This window comes from Cydia splendana, chromosome 23 (assembly GCF_910591565.1).
Source record: "Cydia splendana chromosome 23, ilCydSple1.2, whole genome shotgun sequence".
Taxonomy (NCBI): Eukaryota; Metazoa; Arthropoda; class Insecta; order Lepidoptera; family Tortricidae; genus Cydia; species Cydia splendana.
Genome location: NC_085982.1, coordinates 12,091,960 through 12,103,344, shown reverse-complemented (window position 1 = coordinate 12,103,344; position 11,385 = coordinate 12,091,960). Strand labels below are relative to the sequence as shown.

General features: G+C 33.9%; 1 protein-coding gene across 1 annotated transcript in view; it reads left to right on the top strand.

Annotated features, from left to right (window-relative positions):
• The first annotated feature begins 3,390 nt into the window (after positions 1 to 3,390).
• Positions 3,391 to 11,385, top strand: part of LOC134801880 (ryanodine receptor) — a 228,446-nt gene continuing 220,451 nt past the window's right edge. Inside the window, exon 1 of the mRNA XM_063774533.1 lies at positions 3,391 to 3,594. The gene's annotated coding sequence lies outside the window, so the exon portion shown is untranslated. The remainder of the gene's footprint in view (positions 3,595 to 11,385) is intronic.

Sequence of the window (11,385 nt, the reverse complement as noted above, 5' to 3'; positions counted from 1 at the left end):
TTCAATATTAAAAAATAAACGTGTTATAATGATGAAGAGGTAAGTATTAAAATATGAAATATGTATATTTTTCACATTCTTACATTAACAGTAGGTTTTTCTGCTGATTACGACGTTTAAAGGAAACTAATATTAACACTCATCAATAAGTAGTCGTGAATTGGAACAAGTATAAATTTAAAAAAATTGGAAAAGTAAAAAGCACTAGTTCGAGATAACCAACTTTCCGCACGCTAAACAGCTACGTAAAGTAGCACTTTTTGAGCAACTGTATTAAAAAATATATATTTTTTTTTTGTTGAAACTGGAACTTTCGGTGATCAATGAAGCTGAAATGATGTCCACATTTGGGAGTCGATGACAATACTATATTTTGATGTCGTGAAAATGGTCTAATGATATGCTTTAAAGAGTTTAAAGTATGGTCATCATAAGAACTCTGTATACTATGTGACGTTTACAACCAAAAGGTACCACATTGTCGGTTGTTGACAAGGTTGATTTTAAATAGACTGTATGAAAATAGTTCCTTATCGACAACCGACTATAAGTACCCTTTTGGTTGAGAATGGCACAAATACACAAAGAGTCGTTTACGTCGTTGAAATCGTCTTACAATAAATAGCAAGAATTGTACAGAATAGCTGGTTTATTTCCACACCGGTTTTGATCGTATAATAATAAAGTAAGAGATATCGGGTATTTGAATTTGTAATAGAAAATAAAATCTAGTTTTTTTTTTCAACGGAGCATTTTGGCAGTTGTTTTTGGGTAAATGCCATTTTGTTAGTCTGTTAAGAATATAGATTAATTTTATCATACTCGCACGAATAAAACGTAAGTGTGCTGTTCTGGACTAAATTGATGTTTTTTCTTTGGAAATAAAATGTAAAGTAAATAATTGTACATACCTGCAGTACCTTTTTACTTTCATTTACACAATATTTACTGTACTTTAAAAATATTATATTTTCTTGTTGTGATACAGACTTGATCTATATTGAAATAGAAAATATACCTATTGTTGATAAAAATAGCATATATTATTTATTTGGTATAACTGCTTCTTATATTACATAGTAAGTTTATTTTTAAATTTACTGCTTTCAACTGTGATTTTACGGTGATATTGGGATGGTCACTATAATTCCTTTCTCTTGCTGTAAATATTAATTATTACATTAATAACTATGTCTTAAGGGTTTTCAACATACTCTTAAAGATCACCTTTCAACTTTTGTTGTCGATAACTTTTGTTATTCATTCGCTTAATTATTTACCCATATTCGGTTTTGTTATTGGTACATTATTTGGTGCCTGTAGAAATAGAAACATAACATGTATGTCTATTTTGGGATAAACCTTATGCAATATTTTCTTTTGTCAATTATGAAATTATTGTAATAGATTCATTGATTGTCATATTTGTTCCGGGCGAACTAAAAAAAAATACTCTACTAATTAAAACTATTATTTAATGAATACCGTACATTGAATACAAAAGTATACGTGCAATAGTCAGACATATACACCGTGTTTTTATTGAATTCCGTTAACTTCGGGGTATAGTTAAGTACGTTTATAAGAACTAAATGGCATAGTTAATTTTCAAAAAAAAATTTTTTTTTTGTTTTCTTTTTTGTTTTTTTTTCTGTTTAAAAAGTAATTAAATGTAGCATATAGCGTTGTTGTAACACGGGCATTACATTTAACTCAACCAAACAATTGAAATCTGTGACATATCAATGTCATTTCGTACATCAATCGACCGAGATTGTACTTAAGTTTAGTAGCAAATGTATGAACTCATTCTAAACACTAATCAATATGTAAGCCGGCCCTAAGGCAAGTGTACACGCTTGTAGAGGCCTTATAGGAAAAAAATAAATTATGGATTATCTCCGAAATGGACTTAATTAGAACATCGGTGTCTTTGAGAAAGTTACTTGATTTAAGCTCAGGAATGCACCCTTGAAATTAACGGAAATCAAAAAAAAACACGGTGTATAACATGGAAATTATCATTTTGATAAAAACTAGCATGTCGTGTTTCAATCGTATGATAGCTGTAAATTATATTATGTATAGATTCCCCTCTTGCGTTAAACTGTAATCTGCCATTTTGTTACATACAATAAAGTATTTATTTATACCCTATTTGAGTTATTTTATTTTATACAGGTGCCTTTTAGCTTGAGGCTTAAAATATAAACTTTAATGTAGGCATATTGTAAATGTAAAAATGTTAAAAATAATTTAAAAAATTACACAGATTACCATATCTAATTTAAATAAATACCTACTACAGAATATTTGGATATTCAGTGTAAGAAGAAATGTGTTTACTTACTTCCATGTGTTTGTTTTTCTTTTAATAAAAATATGTGTAAGATGTAGATTGAATAGAAAGGAGTCAAATTGTTATTAAAAATTCATAGAACATTACCCGTTATAATCTGGTTTGCTGTTTGATTTATGGATTTTTGTGTTTGGATTATACAATTTTCAATTACTTTGAAGAAAAGAAAGGAGAAATCCTAAAAAAATTGATATCAAAATAGTAACGGCAAATACACAATCTATATTCTGTAAAACGAAAGTTTAATTAAGTATTCTTGTAGTATTGACGAACATAATTATGACGTATGGTGGTATGAATACTTAAAAACTTAGTTTCTAGTATGTCCTAGACCGTCTGTTAGTGGCATCAATTTCGGTTCAGAAATAGTTTGTAACGATTTATTCAAAGAAAAACTAGAGAACTCCCTGTTCTATGCTATGAAATACTATTCTTTACACGCAAAATTTATACAGATACATACTTCTATTCTACCACCTTGTAGAACCTCAACTAGTTAAAGGCAACAACTTATCACGTTAGTCTTAAAATTATCGAGTATCGAGTTTTTGTTTGAGTTTACATTTAAAATGAAAAGAACTTGAGTCTACAGAAGACAAATGTGCCTAACAATAAAAACTGATTGATGAGTCTAGTTTCTCTCAAAAACCTCTGTCTTAACCACCATTGAAGTATCAGAATTAAGATGAGTTGTGCTCAGGTTAGTTCAAAATTTAATCTATTATTCACATTGCTAAATAGTTACATGGTTACATAAGTGCGTTAGATAGAAATGACAGGAAGTCATGGTTTATCTGAAGCCGATTGCGAAAAACTAATTAATTTCAAAACAGATTAATCCCCGGGAACGTTTTGCATTTGTTCAGTCAAAATAATAGTACCGGCCAACCGCAGTTATTAGAGCTTTTACCAAGCGTCCGCCCAAGCCAAACGTAACGGTAACTAATACAAAAAACTGTTTTCAAGTAGCTCTATAGATACTGGTTGTCGAGCGCCCAGCGAATTTAAAATTAGAAACAGCCGTGCGTGTTTCTGTTCTAATTTCAAACGGTCCGGCGGCCGAGCAGGCCGGACTTTCGAAAATCGAATTCTTTTTTTTATTTTTTTCGATTGGAAAGGCCACTAGAACTTTGAAAAGTTGTGTTTGTATTGTGGACTGGTGAAGTGAAAATGTGTGAAAATTGTGTTCAACGCTAGAGGATAATAAGGATTTTTATGCGTGAATCACGCATGTGGTAAGTGTTTTATATCTGTTTATAGATTTAGTTCGTAGAATTAATATTTCTCATAGTTTGCTCTTAGATGCATCGAAAACTACTCTGAATTTGCTTGTATCCATACTAAAGTTATGATAGAATTGGTGCGGAATATGATTCTGCCCGTTAACAAATGGTGGGTGTAGGACAAATGTATGGGTTGGAATCATATTTGAGCCAAAATATTGAAACAGCTAGTTAAAGATCGAGAACATCTTAGGATAATATACGGAAAATTTTTTTTTGTTTAGGTTAAATTTAATTAGTAAATGGTTTAAATGGATAAATAGTTAAAATATTTACATTTTATTAAGATTAATACCGTTATATAACGTTCTAAAACCATTTGTTTCCAAGGTAATAATTTAAATTCGCAATTGATACATGGTGCGTTTTGTGCCAAGTACAAATACTGGCTAGCTATAAAAAGGTCGGCTATATTCGTCAAACAGGGCTTTAGGCGCCAATTTCGAACGTTCTTAGTATATCCACCCTATATGCATGCAATTGTATACCTTGTGACTATGTTATAAGGTTCCAAATTGAATGTATTTTCAAATCCACTTATGGCGGAATGCCTATGGAATGTTCTAGTGTAAGTACTTATTTAAGAGCCATTAAAAGTGAAGATACACTTAAGTGTGGGTCGTATTAATAGAAAGTCCTAAAGATTGATGGGATCAAGTTGATATTCGATCACATGAAAGGTAAGTTTTGACCAGGCCTGTGATATTCGTGCGAATATTCGGAAATAGTGCGAATGTTTGACATAACCTTTAGCAAATAGATACGGAGCGCTAGTGGCTTCGCGAATGTTTTTACAATTGTATAGGAGGTATCGTGAAGGTTCGAGGTTCGCGTCTTTTTATGTGTGTCAAATCGACAGCACTTGAAAAACAAAAACATTCCCATCACCATTCGCGAGTTTAATTCTACACCTGACGGGTTCGCGCATTTGCAATAATATCAAATACGGGCAACACCTAAGTGTGTCTAAGTAGTTGTTTGGTTTGACTCTATTAAATTTTAAATCAAGCCATAGAATATAGCAAAAGATCGAAAATCCGCTACCCATATTCAGAAACGTGAAAAGAACAGCTAGTAAGCGACACTTTGGTGTCCAAAATGTTTGCGGCATTTCCGAGATAGACCTTTGCACCTAGGGTTGCTACTTGCTATATGTCAGGGTTTCCCCTGACATTTCAGGATTTTTAGTATTTATCAGTATTACGGGGGGACTTGGCGAGTGTAGGCTTGTAGAAACCTCAACTAAGCACTAGAAACTAGTTAAATATCTTGGATTTGAAAATCTTGGAAATTTCAGGATTTTTAGGGTATTGTCCGCACTTTTGTCGATGTTGTTAATGTTTTTTAAAACCCTTTTATTAGAGCATTCCAAAATAAACAAGGTAAGTACATAAATAAAGCGCTTATTATCGAAAGTAATCATAACAATATAAATTCGTCGTCGCCTCATGGTCGTTAGTGTCATGCAATTAATAACGCATCTAATATTAGATAAGTTGCCGCAGGTGGCTCCAATACATATATCTCTCTGTACAAGCATGTAGATTTATACACACCATGTATGCACTTACAGAAACACATAATATAGCTTGACTATTTTTTTTCTATTAGCCTCTAAGGCGATAAAAATGAGGTTTAAGGTTTTTAACGACATACTACTTTGACGAAGTGGTTTGTGGAGGCTAGATTCATATGGATATTAAATCTACGCACAGTGAACCGTTTTTATTGCCTTTGAGTGTAGTAGGTACAATCACGCATCTACAGCATTCTACTCGTGTACTCATACATGTTGCTTAGTTAGACAAATGTTTATTTAGAACGCTCCTGACAGTTCATTATACAGTTAATTCTATAATTAAAACCTTGTACGTGCCATCTGTTGAGACAATTTCTTTCCATAGCAACTGAAACGATTGTATTTCCTAATTTTATGAGGGAGTCACAAATATTTGTACAAAACAATTTTTATAAAAAATTTACTTAAAACTTTAGGTCTACATTTAATACTTTTTTTTAAGAAAGTGGAACCTGTTTACATATAAATAGTGATAGCGGTACAGCCTGAAATTCGGGAATCAGCTGCAAACGGTGTTAAAGGTATGAAAATCGGCACGATTAATCTTTAGACCATTTGAATCAATTTGACCCGTAGCACCAAAAAAAAAAACAAACGGAAAGGAGTTATGACGTCATCTTTTTTTTGTATGGAAAAAAAATTGTTCAGAAATCTCACGATAGGGTTGATATGAGGATTAGATATGAGGGTTAGATATGAGGATATTGGGTATTACTTGAGGTATATTTTACAAAAAAGAATTCAACGGTTTCGTATCTGGAGGAGCCCAAACTTGGTATGTTTTGAAAATTATTTTTATTTTAATTGAATGCAAGTGACGGAAATATAATAATGTGATATATTTTTAGAACCGGCTCAAAATGCCCTTTCATTTAATTCCACACACGATAGGATTCTGAACAAAAATATTTTTTTTTCCATACAAAAAAAAGATGACGTCATAACTCCTTTCCGTTTGTTTTTTTTTTGTTGCTACGCGTCAAATTGATTCAAATGGCCTAAAGATTAATCGTGCCGATTTTCATACCTTTAACACCATTTGCAGCTGATTTTGGTCAACCGCTAATAATACTAAAATATGTACTAAAAATTCATACTTAAAAGGACCAGCCTAAAAAAAAATTTAAGACATCCCTACTAATATTATGAATACGAAAGTAACTCTGTCTGTTACATCTTCACGCTTAAACCGCTTAACCGATTTAGATGAAATTTGGTATGGAAATAGTTTGAGGTAGGATAGTTTTTATCCGTTTTTATCAATTATCATTATAATTCCACGCAGACGAAGTCGCGGGCAGAAGGTAGTATTTATATAAAGTGTTATCGATTCTGAATATGAAAAACAAAATCCTAACTTGTTTTAACACATTTTTACATAAACACCAAGAGCAAGAGCCATATAAGAAGCGGTAAAATGTAAGAAAAACATCCACATAGCTAATTATAATGAAAACGAACATTAGATATTCATTATACGACTTTGTATGTAGATTGTACTCGCAGTAACTTTCACACAATCGTATCTGGTCCAACAGTATTATATTAAATCTCGACTTTACTTTAAGCGCGTTAAAGTTGAAATTCAGACTGGACATTAAAGCATGATGCGTTTTAAAATAAATAAATGCAAGTAATGGAAATGCAATTTTAGTAAGCTCGCATCTTATATGGTGGTGCTATTGGAAATAGGATTCTAGTGCGTGTACTTTAAGTTCAAATTTAAGTGCGATTTATTCTTGTACCGATGGTTTCAGAGTTACTTGTTTATGAGTTTTTTAGTACTTTTAACCCTTTCACTTTACATTTAAATTAGAAAGAAATTAAATATTATGAGCGTAAATGGAGACTAGCGATGCGGATAAAAGCCTTAATCGCTTAACAGATGTAGTGCATAATTATTTTCCATCATATTTTCATAGAAACGTACCGTCCACTGTAATAGGTGGGGGTGAGCTCTAGATATAGAGAAGATTATATTTTATGTTTTTAAGACCGTTACCACAACTGGAAACGTGTTTCCATAGAGTGGTCCAGAACCCACCAGATTTACCTACTTAAAAATTCAAAAATGCTTGCGGCTAACTACGAGCATAGATAGGGTCGTGGTTCATGCCACTATCGAGTGAGAATATATCCAGATATTTAAAATCGGACGCCAGGATACTATCCTCATCAAACGTATGACATATCCAAATGAAAATCCAAATTTATTTACTAAACACTTTTATTCAATTAAACTACTATAGGACCCGCTACGGCCACGACACATAAAATCTTAATTATATACCGTAATTACTATTAACAAAATTTAATCTGAGTACATCTCAGGCAAACTCGGGCCTGTAATACACACAATATCCAACATAGGAATTACATGTTTCTCGATAGGCATATAATTTACGATATAGAAAGTTCACTTTAAAAAGGTCAGTCTTAAAAATTGTTTATGCTTTCACACAAAGGAACACCGTCACTAATTTAAATATAAAGTTTCGACTCACAGTTTTAGCGGTTAATCACTTCACCTCGAGTCCTAACCTAAAGTGGAGAAGACGGCTTCCCAACTAGAATGATGCGACATCACCCTAGGTCTTAGAGGATATAACCAACGGAGACGCCATGTCTAAAATTTTCGGTACAAAATAGTCTGCCGTTTTTTGCGGGGGAGGGGCACATTAAATGTATAGGTACGTCATGTCAGACAAACGTCAGTCCATACATATGGTTGACATGTGGTTGACCATTGGCCGCCTATTTTCGACAGAGGGGAACGCCTGTTAATGGCGGCTCCATTGTTAATTACTCCGAGCCCTAGGTGCTCCAAAGGAACAGCACAGCCCAAAGTCTGGCGCCTCCAACAGGATGGCACTCCCAAAAAGACGGTACATCCAAAAAGATTGGGACTCCCCAAAAGGACCGGTGCCTTCAAAAAGGATGGCACCTCTAAAGGACGGTACGTTTCATAGTCTCGGTACAAAAAGTACTGAGGTTGACTGAAGTAGCATGACAAATACGAACGTTTCCGAGAAAATACGATAGAAAAAATTATGCGCTACATCTGTAGGTACATATTTTTATATTTCAAGACGGGGTATTTCGTTTAGTTCCTTCTATTTTGGTAGTCGATTAAGACGAAACAGGAGCTGAGTTTTAAATATTTTGGGTAAATATATCCGTCTCGCTAACGGAAGCGGCACCTAAAAGTAGTGCGATAAGGACAAGGCGAAAAATCCTGCGTAAAAATCTCAAAAATCGAGGTTTCGTACTCCTCTGTTTCCTCCTCCAAAACTTAACCAATCGTAACCAAATTTGGAAATCTAAATGATTATGAAATTATCTGTGTCGGACCGTTTTGCTTTTTTGGCTAATTGATATCAGTTTTGAATGCCACGCCTCTCATTGCGGCATAGTCAATTAGGCCATTTTGGCCATTTTTCCAGCGCCTTAAAAAACAAAAATATCAAAAAAAGCAAAACGGTTCGACACAGATATTGACAATATTAATCTATGTTGAAAAAATCATTGCTCTAGCTTCAAAAACCACGCAGGAAAACGAGGAGTACGTTTGTATGCAGAAATGACCACTCCCGTTGGCTCTTAAAAGTTTTGGTTGTACCTACAAAAATAAGGGCTCATTTAGACGGTGCGAGAACTCGCATGTGAGTTTCATTACACTGCGGTTTATGATCAGTCGGTTGAATTGGACGTAACCAACAGTCCGCAACGTAACTAAAATCGCATGCGAGTTCGCGCGCCGTCTAAATCAGCCCTAATGGATAGAAAGTAGAAACCTCATTACCAAAAAGCAAAACGTTTGAACACCGATTAACTTGACTACGGTTTAAAAAAAACCTCTTACAAAATTCGTTAAAAATGTAAGCAATGCTACTCGCGCCATAAAACAAATCGATTGCCATATCTAATATATATAGGCTCCGTGCATGGACTATAGTTGGTAGCATAGGAGCCGTCAGATTTTTGGCGCGAGGCGTAAATGTGTCGTTTATGCTTCCGATGTAGCCCACAAGATGGCAGAACCTACTATGCACAAGGAAACGTACCGACGAGAACGGTAGATGGTAGCACTTGCTTTGGCAATGTACATGTGCACATATGTTTCTTATTTAGGCCACAAGATGGCAGACCCTCCAACGCGCACGGTCCCTATATACGAAGTAACAAACACATATATAAACAGGATGGCATAAAAACACGTTGACAAATGAACTATTTAATCATTTTACTGAAACATAATGTATTATTTACTAAATTTTCTCCTTTAAACATACTCCTTTTTGTAGATGGTTAAGTTAATGTATTTTATGACATTTAAAACGTTAAACTAACTTTATCTACAAATAAATTTGTATCTAGCGTAAAATTTATCCCAAAACTCCCTTTAGTTGCTTTCCATATTAGAAACCACGAACTTATTTTAAAAATATTTCAAGCTAGAGTTATTTAATAAAAAGCCCGACCCTTTTGAGAATCCCTGGAATTCCGGGTATATTTTACCCACTGGCAACCCGAAAGCACAAGATCATAGATAACAAATAGATATGCCACTTTAGAGAAAACAATTTGCCTCAAGTTGATGCTACATGACAGAAAGCCATTTAGTTTTACGTGTGATACTTATAGCAAAGAGAATTTGAAATAGATAAATATTCCAAAAGTAAATTATGTATCAGTACATTTACTGCCATCTTTATAGTTTTTAAGTAGCAATACTCCTATAGCTTTTTCTGAAAATAGGTATTAAGTATTGGTTTAAATATCAAAATTGTACACCACACCATAATTAGGTACATTTCAGAATACTTAAATGACTTAAATACATTCAGATTTGAATCCATCGCGTACTTGAGCGCTTTTAGGGTTCTGTACCCAAAGGGTAAAAACGGGACCCTATTACTATTTAAGACTCCACTGTCCGTCCGTCTGTCACCAGGCTGTATCTCATGATGAACCGTGATAGCTAGACAGTTCAAATTTTCACAGATGATGTATTTCTGTTGCCGCTATAACAACAAATACTAAAAAGTACGGAACCCTCGGTGGGTGAGTCCGACTCGCACTATTCCGGTTTTTTATTTGGTAAGGGGCCCACTGATTAACAGTCCGCCGCACGGTATCGGCCTGTCAGTTGTTCGGAACTGTCAAAATTTTGTTCTAACTGACAGGCCGATACCGTCCGGCGGACTGTTAATCAGTGGGCCCCTTAAGAGAGCGACATATCTGCTGCTACACGTAATCCGTGCCTTTATAGCCTTGCAGTAGTTCCCTTCAGTAGCCTGCGGCATTTCGAACCCTCATGACGTTCGCGCGTTCCATTTTCAAAAAACGTTCGAATTTCAAAATTAAACGAAATCACTGTATTGTCACCGATTGAGGAATTTCTAAAGCGATTTTGTGTAGTGAAGTGTTTTTTGGTTGTTGTGTGTAGTGTTTTTTCGTTGTTGTGTTTAGTGTTTTTTGTGTATGGAATGTCAGGAAGGTTAGTTTTGCGTGTTTGTTGTCAATTATTCATGTCGTTTGGAAGTTTTTGGCTCGTAAATTTTATGTGGGCGAATGTGCAGGATGGTACTAGATTTATTTGAGGTTATATTTGTATGTATGCATTTAGCAGTTTTAGCATGTAGTTAAATATTTTATTTTAGGTAAGGACTTAAATCTAAATACAAAACAAAGGAGATTTGCAAAGGCGAGCTTATCTCTTAGGGATTTCTTCTAGTTAACCTTTGAGCAATTGCGACGTTTCTTTGTTCGTAACTTATTTGTTTTACATATTACTAAATGATGTATAATAACAATAAATATCTTGGTTAAAACATTACGGTCCTTTTCTATGTGAGGTAAATAGGAAGATTTATTCAAATTCAGCGTCATTAATATATACACATACACAGCTTATTAAAATAATTTATGTCAAGTAATTATTACTTAGGTTGTAACGTGTGGTATAACTATACAGGGTTAATATTTAATAGGTTCTAATTACCGTTATAATTGTAAGTGCCTGAATATTTTACACAAAAAGACGAAGCATTTTCTCTGTCAACAAATCGAGTTAATATAATATTTAATATGAGAGAAAATAAATACCTTCACTACTTACTCGTAAAAAAAAAAACTCCGTTACATTTGTAAAACCAAATAAT